The following is a 9,160-nucleotide window of genomic DNA, read 5'->3' as shown; positions in this document are numbered from 1 at the left end:
GATGTCTCTCAGTACCCACAAGGACATATTTGTCCTCACCTGGGATTCGGCCTCCAGGCCTTTGCTGGCCAGCCTGCCAGGAGGATTCTCAACAGCATCAGGGCTATGACAAGGAGAAGGAGGGAGCCCGGCCCTGCAGCTGGGGCAGCTGTGGGGTCTGCAGGTGGTGCCGAAGCCTGTATTGTCTGTAAACACAGATTTTCAGAAAGCCAAGTGTTGCCATCTCTTCCCACAACAAACCAGGGTTATCTGCATGAAAATGACCTTGAGGAAAACTAGAGGAAAAGCAAAAAAAAAAAAAAAAAAAAAAAATGTCAGCAAAGAAGGAAAAGGAAAATACACTAGGGAAACTGTTTTGTTTTGCTTTTTTGAGACAGTCTTGCTCTGTTGCCCAGACTGCAGTGCAGTGGTGCGATCTTAGTTCACTGCAAACTCCACCTCCAGGGTTCAAGCAATTCTCCTGCCTCAGCCTCCCTAGTAGCTGGGACTATGGGTGTGCGCCACCAGACACCAGGCTAATTTTTTTTTTGTATTCTTAGTAGAGATGGGGTTTTACCATGTTGGCCAAGCTGGTCTTGAACGCCTAAGCTCAAGTGATCACTCGCCTCGGCCTCCCAAAGTGCTGCGGTTATAGGCATGAGCCATTGCACCTGGCCATAGAGAAACTTGATTCTCTCCTCAGCAAACACTCTCAGGGTAGGCACTGCAGACTTTGGGGACACAGATGGCAAGGACAGCAGCCGACAGCATTCCCCACCAGCAGCCCCTTCTACACGCCAGCAGGGTCATTCTCAGCCCAGTCTACTTGGCAGCTGATTTGATCCTTACCTAGTGAGTAGGTGCTACCAGGGGTGAATCAGACACAGCACTGCTCTGCAGGAGAAGCACGGGTCAAAGACGAGCACATGCGACAAGCATCACTTCAGGGTGGCGATTTTCTTCTGCGGTGGAGGGAGACTGGGCCATCAGGATGTCTTCATATGTCCACTCAGTGAGGACTCTGGACTTAACTGTGATGCCCGTCCCCCTTTTCCTTTTCCCTTAGAACGGGATAGGCCAGCCTGGAGCAGCTGGATGTACCGTAATGATGTCCGCAATTATATTTTCATGTATTTCTTTTGTGGGATCTCAGATCTTTCCAGTGGATGGATTTCCTTTCTTTTCCTGTCTGATCTTTAGCGCTCTCTCTCTCTCTCTCTTTCTCTCTCTCTCTCTCTCTCTCTCTGTTAGGAGGTGTAACCTCTTTCAGACATGTTCCTGCCTATTCTTTGGGCAGCTCTGAGCATTGCCTTCTGCATCCTGAAGTTCAAGTCACCTGCCTGAGCCTGGGGTTTCTCATCTCAATAACAGGGTGCCAGTCAATGCCTCCCTACCTCTTCCTGGGAGCAACTTCGCTCTTCCCTGCCTGCGGTGGCAGATCTAGACCCTGCCCCTGATTCCCCGTGGGGCCTTCCCCAGTCTCAGTTTTCTCCCCGCTGTGGTGGGACAGAAGTCCTGCCTCCCTTCCTCACAGGACTGATCCTAGCCCTGGGGACCTCGCGGGAACCTTGGTGCTTGTTGCTGTGTTGGGTTTCGGAGCTCGACCCCCCACCCTGGCTCAGGTGGCTGACTTCTCTGCACCATTAACACCCTGACCACGAGGTGATGGAAATAGTTTGGCCTGGGGGTGAGGGCTGGGGCCCATGAAGCAGCTGAAGGTACATTCCTCCCGGTGTCCCCCCTCACTTGCCCTGGGGCTCGGGCTGCTGGGGATTCTTTCCTTTCACCCTTGACCCCAGAGCACTGATGCGAATTGGGTGCATGCCCTGGGGGTCCTTTGGATCCAAATGGCTAGTCTGGGTGACACAGTTGGGTGTTTGTGTGGAGGAGCAGGGCGGCCATCTGACCACTCAGAACCTGTCCTTCCTCCCCCTCCATGCTTGCCTCATGTGATGACTTTCGAAAGCAGTTTCAGATCTGCCATCTCGTTTGGCTTCGCATTTCCCCAGTGAGGGTGGAGTAATTGCCAGCATCTTGCTGAGGAGTGAACTGAGGCTCAGAAGGGGAAGCTGTTGCTGAGCGTCATGCCAGGGATTTATAGTACAGCTGGGATTAGAGCTCACACTCTGGAGGCAGGCCAGGCGCACACGCTGTCGGGCCGTGTCGCCGGCCGGCCGCCGCCGGGACTGGAAGTGAGCCGCCTGGGCCCCGAGCACCTGCCAGCCGGTGAGTGGGTCCCGCAGCCGAACGCACCCGGGGCGAAGCCTGGCGGCCGCCAAGGTAGCTTTAACCAAGAGAGCAGATCCAGCTGAGCTTAGAACAATATTTTTGAAGTATGCAAGCATTGAGAAAAACGGTGAATTTTTTATGTCCCCCAATGACTTTGTCACTTGATACTTGAACATTTTTGGAGAAAGCCAGCCTAATCCAAAGACTGTGAAACTTTTAAGTGGAGTGGTGGATCAAACCAAAGATGGATTAATATCTTTTCAAGAATTTGTTGCCTTTGAATCTGTCCTGTGTGCCCCTGATGCTTTGTTTATGGTAGCCTTTCAGCTGTTTGACAAAGCTGGCAAAGGAGAAGTAACTTTTGAGGATGTTAAGCAAGTTTTTGGACAGACCAGAATTCATCAACATATTCCATTTAACTGGGACTCAGAATTTGTGCAACTACATTTTGGAAAAGAAAGAAAAAGACACCTGACATATGCGGAATTTACTCAGTTTTTATTGGCTGCTGGAGGTACCACATCCCATCAAGTTAGTTTCTCCTATTTTAATGGATTTAATTCGCTCCTTAACAACATGGAACTCATTAGAAAGATCTACAGCACTCTGGCTGGCAACAGGAAAGATGTTGAGGTGACTAAGGAGGAGTTTGTTCTGGCAGCTCAGAAATTTGATCAGGTTACACCCATGGAAGTTGACGTCTTGTTTCAGTTGTTAGCAGATTTATATGAGCCAAGGGGACGTATGACCTTAGCAGACATTGAACGGATTGCTCTCTGGAAGAGGGAACTCTGCCCTTTAACTTGGCTGAGGCCCAGAGGCAGAAGGCCTCGGGTGATTCAGCTAGACCAGTTCTTTTACAAGTTGCAGAGTCGGCCTACAGGTTTGGTCTGGGTTCTGTTGCTGGAGCTGTTGGAACCACTGCTGTGTATCCTATTGACCTTGTAAAAACTCGAATGCAGAACCAAGGATCAACTGGCTCTTTTGTGGGAGAACTCATGTATAAAAACAGCTTTGACTGTTTTAAGAAAGTGCTACGCTATGAAGGCTTCTTTGGACTGTACAGAGGTCTGTTGCCGCAGTTATTGGGAGCTGCCCCAGCGAAGGCCATAAAACTTACAGTGAATGATTTTGTGAGGGATAAATTTATGCACAAAGGTGGTTCGGTCCCACTTGCAGCAGAAATTCTTGCTGGAGGCTCCCAGGTGATTTTCACAAATCCTTTAGAAATCGTCAAGATCCGTTTGCAAGTGACCGGAGAAATCAACACTGGTCTGCGAGTCAGTGCCCTGTCGTGCGGGACCTGGGGTTCTTTGGGATCTACAAGCGTGCCAAAGCATGCTTCCTGTGGGACATTCCTTTCTCGGCCGTCTACTTTCCGTGCTATGCTCATGTGAAGGCTTCCTTTGCAAATGAAGATGGGCAGGTTAGCCCAGGAAGCCTGCTCTTAGCTGGTGCCATAGCTGGTATGCGTGCAGCATCTTTAGTGACCCCTGCTGATGTTATCAAGACGAGATTACAGGTGGCTGCCCGGGCTGGCCAAACCACTTACAGTGGAGTGATACAGACTGCTTTAGAAAGATACTACGGGAAGAAGGCCCAAAAGCTCTGTGGAAAGGAGCTGGTGCTCGTGTATTTCGATCCTCACCCCAGTTTGGCGTAACTTTGCTGACTTACGAATTGCTACAAAGATGGTTCTACATTGATTTTGGAGGAGTAAAACCCATGGGATCAGAGCCAGTTCCTAAATCCAGGATCAACCTACCTGCCCCGAATCCTGATCACGTTGGGGGCTACAAACTGGCAGTTGCTACATTTGCAGGGATCGAAAACAAATTTGGACTTTACCTACCTCTCTTCAGGCCATCAGCATCTACCTCAAAGGCTGTTGGCGGAGGCCCGTAGGAAAACCAGCCCTGGGATAGTGCTGTCTTTTTGTGGGTACTACAGTAAAGAACATCCCTCCTGGGAGTGAAGCAATGCTTCATCCCTTTCACATCCATCTCTTGTTCAAATTCAAGTCCAGGCTTTTTATCATGTGAAATCATTTATTTTCTGTGTGCTTTCTTAACCAGATCATTGTAAAATTATTCATAATTATTCTTTGGCCCTCTTCCCAGAAACCTTTGTATCTGACAATTGCTGGGATTTGGTCCACACTAACATGATTTGGGGAAAGGAGCAAGTCAGAATAGAAATTACTACTCCCCTCCTTGAACTAGGATTGTAGTCCCAAAGAGGCTACCGTAAGGCAATCATGGTGCTCTGAGCAGTGTTCTGTGTGTGTGTTTTAAACTGGTAGGAAGCTGGGTGCATGTTTATAAAAATAACGAACACTGGAAGAAATGAAAAAATATATGTCAGAAATATTCAGCCTAGCACAAATTCTGTCTCTGGATTATATTATGAAGCTTCTATGTGAAACATGCTTCTTTGTAATGAAAACCACATTGAAGATGTTTAGTAATCATATTCTGTTACTGGTACCAAGACTACTAGGGAAATGCCTTTGTACTTTAGGGAAGTACTTTAGACATTTTATTTATAGACAGAAAAACTGAGATGTAGCCCCTCTCCTGGAAATGCTAATTTTGAAAAACTGCTCATCTGATGCACATGTACTGATTACTGCCTATTTTAATAAACACTCTTGAAAAATGGAAAAAAAAAAAAAAAAAAAAAAAGAACTCACACTCTGGATCCCTGCCTGGGTTGTGTCCCATCTGCCACCAAGGTCTGGCTTTCTGCCTCCAAAGGACCCCTTCCCTTGGGGACAGAGAAAGCCAGGCAGACATGTTAGAGAACAGCGACATCTCTTCCCTTTCTTCCCTCCCCACCGTAGCCACTGTCACCACCCCTTGAGACTGTGCTCACCATCACACGGCCCCTCACTGGCCCCTGTCTCCAGGCTGGACCCCACCACACCCACCAGAGGGATTCTTCTAAGCAGTAATTGGGCTCTAAAACTACTATCTCCAGACCAATGCAAATTGGCCTGAAGGGGGTCCAGTCTGTAGCAGCTGCTGGTCCAGTGGAAGAGACAGTCACGCAGAGGACTCCCTTAGTAAAGAGGAGAGAGGTAGCATGGGAAAGTTCAGGGAGTGCAGCCCGGAGGAGGGGACCCTGGGGGTGGGTCTTGTGAGAATTATCAGGCAAAGAATGCCGGGAAGGGCATTCCAGGAGGAGGGAATAGCATGCGCCGTGGCTGCAGAGTGGAGCTGGTGGCCTGGACCGCTTGAGGCAGTGCTACGCTTTCGGGGAGTAAATCTGTGGTTCCCACACTTTGGGCTGCCTCAGTATCTCCTGGGGAGTTTATGAAATGCAGATTCCTGGGCCCAGTTCCTGGGCCAGTCAGAGGAATCTGCAATTCTCAAAGCGAGAAGGGGGTGGGTAGGAGGAGTTCCCACAGCCTCGTTCCACTGTTCCGTTGCAGGTGGCCCCTGGACCATGCTTGGAGAAACGCAAGCAGGACTGAGGTGGCTTTGGCCGGGGCACTGTGGAGAGGTCTGGGGTGGAGGCAGAGGCGGCGTGCGCTGTAGGAAGAGCGGCAGGAGCTCGGCACTCTCGGACGAGCCTGGACCCTCTTGCCCATCCCCCGTCCCTACTGCCACGTTTTCTCCTCTTTTCATCACTCTCTGGTCCTCTCATCACCACTCATAGGCTGAACATGAATTTATTACCTATTTCACTCAACTATGAGGCTGCATGAGGAGAAGGATTTTGTCCATCTTGTTCACTGCAGGACCTCGGTGTCTGTAACTTGGAAGGCGATTGAGGGAGCTCATGTTCTGTTTGCGTTTTGTTTTTTTAGGGTGGAAGAGATCTGAGTGTGCTCAGACGCTGGCGGGAAAAGGGGCGAGTAAGCCGTGGTGTGGACAAAAGAGAGACAGAGAGAGCCAAGCAGACCCGTCAGAGAACAGCCACATCTCTTCCCTTTAAAGCGGCAGGGAGGGAGGAGGTGCAGGGTGGAGAGAGGCTGCCTGCGGTAGGTGTCAGGAAGGCCCCAGTGGCTTCCTTTTCTCCATGAAGTGGCAGGTAAGGGGCTTCCTGGGAAGAGAAGGGAGAAGAGGAGAGGGTGGAGACTTGTGGTTTGTGTTGGGCCCCGAGCCATTCTTGAGCAGGAGGAGAGGAAAGCATTTCTGAGACTGGCATGTTGGTCACAACCCTCTTCTGTTCAGAATCTCCCAGGGTCCCCTACCCTCAGGAGGGGGCCATGTCTTGGGCTCGAGAGGCTTAAAACCAGCCTCCCATCCCAGTGTCCCCGGCTGGGCCATGTACTGCTTCCTGCCACCATTATAACTAGACCACAGATCTGGAGCTGCCTCCTCCAGGAAGTCTGCCCAGATCCAGTGCCCCTCTGACTGAGCTCCCGTAGCACCTAGCCTGCCCCTTCTGTGAGACTTGGCTCCTCTCGCCTCTTATCACAGATACCTGTTCTCTAATCTGCCTCCCTGTGGATTCTGAGGGCGAGGTGGAGGCTGATTCAGCTCAGAGGTGAGAGCAGGTGCCAGCCACTAATGTGCTGGGCTGGGCCGGGCCTGGGCGATGGGCAGGCTGTGGACTCCAATGACCGGCACCTGGCGTCCTCTGCTGGCCCAGCTGGGCACAGCTGCTGGTCTGGAGTGGCAGGAAGCTTCCTGGGAGAGGCCAGGTTCTCTGGGGCCCAGCCCTCTCTCCCTATTCCTTCCTTCCTCCCTTCCTGAAACTTCACTGCATCCTCCGAATCCTGGCCCAGCACCAGCAACCCCCTGCTTTTCAACAGCCTCTGGCAGCGTTTCCTGCCCTTTCCGGCCCTGACTAGAAGACCCCTGTCCCCCAAGGACACTGCGGCTGTCCCTGCAGCCCTGCCCCAGGAGGGGCGGGGTCTCTTTGCTCTCAAGGCCCCGCTCTCTGGACCCTCGTCCTTCTCTCCTCCATCAACTTAGTTCTGCACTGCACAGCAATGTTTTGGGTGACGACAGACTGCACACGTGACAGTGGACTCAAGATTACAGTGGAGCTGAGAAACTCCTGTCACCTCGCCTAGGGACGTCTTAGCCATTGTAACGTTGTAGCACAGTTACATAAAAAAAAAAAAAATTAGCGTAGCCTAAATGTACAGTTTTACTGTTGTTGCTGTTGTTTTCAGAGATGGAGTCTTGCTCTGTCACCCAGGCTGGAGTGCAATGGCAAAATCTTGGCTCACTGCAGCCTCCGCCTCCTGGGTTCAAGTGATTCTCCTGCCTCAGCCTCCCAAGTAGCTGGGATTACAGGCACCTACCACCACACCTGGCTAATTTTTGTATTTTTAGTAGAGACGGTGTTTCCTCATGTTGACCAGGCTGGTCTTGAACTCCTGACCTCATGATCCTCCTGCCTCTGCCTCCCAAAGTGCTGGGATTACAGGTGTGAGCCACCATGCCCGGCCAACGTACAGTTTTTATAGTTTATAGTCGCAAACAGTAATGTCCTAGGTCTTCACATTCACTCCCCACCCACACACTCACTCCCCACTCACTCACTCACCCATTCACCCTCCCACCCTCTCACCCACCCACTCACTGAGTCGCTTGCTCACCTACCTGCCCACTCGCACCCCCACCCACCCACCCGCCCACTTGCTCACTCACCCTCCCACTCACTCACCCACCCACCCACTCACCCACCCACCCACTCACTACCCTCCCACTCACTCACTCACCCACCCATCCACTCACCCACCCACCCACTCACCCACCCTCCCACTCACTCACCCACCCACCCATCCACCCGCTCACCCACCCACCCACTCGCTCACCCACCCACCCATCCACCCACTCACTCACCCACCCACCCATCCACCCGCTCACCCACTCACCCACCCACCCACTCACTCATCCACTCACTCACCCACTCACCCACCCACCCACTCACCCACTCACCCACTCACCCTCCCACTCACTCACCCACCCACCCACTCACTCACCCACCCACCCACTCACTCACCCGCTCACCCACTCACTCCCCCACTCACTCACTACCCCACTCCCCCACTCCCCCACCCAGAGCCACTTCCAGTCCTGCAAGCTCCATTCCTGGTAAATGCCCTACACAGATGTGCCAATTTTTTCTTTTATACTGTATTTTTACTATAGTATTTTTGCTACACAATTTCTACGTTTAGAGTTGTTTAAATGCACAAAGACTGACCATTGTGTTACAGTTGCCTACAGCATTCAGTACTGTGCTGTACAAGTTTGTAGCAATAGGCTGTCTATCCCATATAGCCAAGGTGTGTCGTGGGCCAGCCCATCTGGGACTAACTATATGATGTTCGCACAATGACAAAATTGCATGACTGTACTCAGTATTGAAGTTCCTGTCATCAGATTACACCGGGAGGCTTAGCTCCGGCTCATGGCCCCTTTCTGCTGCTGGGGGATTTCAGCGTGCTCCTAGAGAGCAGGTTGCATGCTCTGGCCTCTCAGTTGTTCCACCTGCAGAGACCTTGCCTGCCCCCCTTTCAGCCTCCCATTCCCATCCGCATGCTCAGGCCCTTGTCCCTACCGCCACATTAGCTCCTCCAGAACCTCCATTCCAGACCCCCTTTCTGAACACCGCTGTCTTCTCCCACCTCCACCACTTTTCACTGATGCCTGCCTTTCACCTCTGCCCTTGCGCATCTCCCCTCCTTCCTTCATGGTCCAGCCTGCCCTCCATCCTCCCCACACCCTCATGCTAGTTCCTGTACTCACAGGGCAGAAACCCCACTCTGCTTAAACTTAGCCACCCCACCACCCCCTGCTCCCGCACCCGGTCGGCTGAGGACAGCCAGAGAAACACACATGCCTTCTGGTCTCACTCACCAACCTCACGCCTCCGGTGGGCCCTGGAGGCGGTCCTAATAACCCACTCCAGCCTGGGTAACATGAGTGAAACTCCGTCTCAAATAAATAAATAAATAAAAATGGGCAAACGATCTGAATAGGCATTT

General features: G+C 51.8%; 1 pseudogene across 1 annotated transcript; it reads left to right on the top strand.

Moving 5' to 3' along the window:
- The first annotated feature begins 2,113 nt into the window (after positions 1 to 2,113).
- LOC116563981 lies at positions 2,114 to 4,868 on the top strand (annotated as a pseudogene). The gene has a single exon (XR_004274673.1). The product of XR_004274673.1 is annotated as a calcium-binding mitochondrial carrier protein Aralar2 pseudogene (transcript).
- Positions 4,869 to 9,160: the final 4,292 nt, after the last annotated feature.

This window comes from Sapajus apella, unplaced genomic scaffold (genome assembly GCF_009761245.1).
Source record: "Sapajus apella isolate SASKATOON/1434 unplaced genomic scaffold, GSC_monkey_1.0 scaffold36, whole genome shotgun sequence".
In the NCBI taxonomy this organism is placed as follows: Eukaryota; Metazoa; Chordata; class Mammalia; order Primates; family Cebidae; genus Sapajus; species Sapajus apella.
This window is presented reverse-complemented; position numbering and strand designations above follow the sequence as displayed.